We start from the raw sequence: 2,500 nt of genomic DNA on the forward strand, positions 1-2,500 counted from the left end.
GAAGCAGCGAACACAAACCCAGAAGATGATTTCGGAAGTAAACAAGCAAGTTGGCTGCTGCAATTAGGACGTGCTCTTGCTTCGCAATCTTGGGTCCTACAAGCCTAAAAATAATCTGCTTTGTTTACCTTGTGGTAGTTGTAGGATTCGTCAATTCATTTAATATTCCGAGACTACAAATTACTGCAACAGTAAGAAAATGACGTCACCTCATCGGTTTTGTTTACACTTTTCCTATTTGATATTTCACGGCAGTAATTTCAATCATACATTATAAGGTAACGTTTTCTAAATAACCGTACGTTGGTCTAAACATTATAGAAAGCAAGAGAAAAATTAGTAGAAATTTTATAGTTGTAGTTGATATTTTTCTTTATTTCCTTATCATTCATTATGATTTACTTTTCAGCTGGTTTTTTACTTGATTTTAAATTTCATTCCACTTTTTATACTTTACTATTCTATGTATGACTGTCACTTTTCTAAAAAGTTTTCGAGGATGCTTAGGCAATAAAGTGAAATATGTGATGTCAATTTTATTTAATTTGAAATCTGTTATCGGTAAAAGAAGGCTGTGTTAAAAAAAATTATCAAATTAATGAAAGACGATTTTTTTTTTTTTTTTTGAAGAAAGAATTTTCATGGCACAAAATTTTTATACAAACTGTGTAAATGACAGAATATAGGAACAAAATGCATTTTATACATTTCAGTCTTATAATGCAACCTAATACATGTCGCTAGAACATTATGAGCCTAGAAATTGAAAACCATTTTATCTTTTTCATCAATTTTCGTTACAAACTGTGTAGCCAAATTAAGAAAGAATCAATTTGCCATGAACGAAAAAAAAAAAATAGCATCAATTAGATATATTGTTCGCTTCAAGGGTAGTATGTAATTTAATCTATTTTGGACTATCAAGAAAAATAATGAATTTTATACATTTCAGACTTATAACGTAACCTAAAACATGTTGCAAGAACATTACGAACCTACAAATTTAAAACTAATTTTTTTTTCATCAATTTTCATAGCAAAATAAAGAAAAAATCAATTTGTCATGAACACAAAAAAAAAAAATCATAAATTAGATATATTGTTCGCTTCAAAAGGAACATAATAATAAAATCAATTACTAAACATATCCGAAATTTCTTCACATATTCAACAATAAGGAACTAATAAGAATATGTTAATGTGTGATATGAATTAAGGATAGTATCTGATAAACTTGATGGCGAAAGTATTCAGTGTAAGTCATTCGATGTACTAATATCAAGAATGACAACAAAACTATTATAGAAAAACTTTAGAGTTCACCAAACCATCCTAGAATATAGATGAGGACTAAAACGAGCAATACGAATGTAGTTTATGATTAAGACTATATAAAATGGGGGATATCTTACAAACCTATGATTAGTTCCACTAAGGTAGAGCTGCGTCTTATGATTCTGAAATCTAAATATTCTTAATTACATTCGATGATAAATATTAATTTTTGCGTATACTGACATGAAATAAAGAACAAAAAGATATTTTCGATGGGATAGAGTCATCATGTAAACATATGTGTATATTCGTGTATATATATATATATATATATATATATATATATATATATATATATATATATATATATATATATATATATATATATATATATATATATATATATATACTGTATGTATATATGAAATATGAAGGAATGGAAAAGACATTAAAATATTGGCAATGGTATTGCAAGCAAATAACTTACTTTTCATTTCACAGTGTCGAACTCAAAATGTCTTCCACCGCTAATCAGCTAAGTACAAAGAGATATGCGAATCACTTACCGTTAACTGTATTATATCTCATGGGATAAGTATTCTCAATATCTTGTCAAAATGATGCGCATATATATATATATATATATATATATATATATATATATATATATATATGCACATATATATATATATGTGTGTGTGTGTGTGCGTGCGTGTGTGTATTTGTAATATGTGTATATATGTCCACATATATAAAAACTGTTGATGTAGATTCTCCAAGAAAAGAAACTAAAATAGATGCAGAATCTTCCTCGACAAGAAATCTAAACAAGGACGACTGTTCAAACAACAGCACCATTGCATTAAGGAATCGAGGTTTACATTACATCGCCTTGAATGTATTGCATTAAGATGTTCATTAATTCTAAGTTCAGGATTCCCTTTCTCCTTCACTATCTATCTATCCGTCTGTCTATCTATCTCTCTTTTTATATTTTCGTGTTTGGTGGAATCTTTTCCTGTTGAAATTTATAAACAATAAATTACGTTTAAAAGCCGCTCATGAAAGGCAGAGACATGGGATAGTGACATTACCCTATCAAGCAGGACAATGCCCTAGAGATTGATCATATATACAATCCAAGATAAGACGAAGGGGTGCCAGGCAATGGCTGCTGATGACTCAGCAGACAAACATAATGGCTCCCCTAAATATGAAAGGTAGA

The sequence above is a fragment of the Palaemon carinicauda genome, chromosome 29 (assembly GCF_036898095.1).
Source record: "Palaemon carinicauda isolate YSFRI2023 chromosome 29, ASM3689809v2, whole genome shotgun sequence".
NCBI lineage: Eukaryota > Metazoa > Arthropoda > Malacostraca > Decapoda > Palaemonidae > Palaemon > Palaemon carinicauda.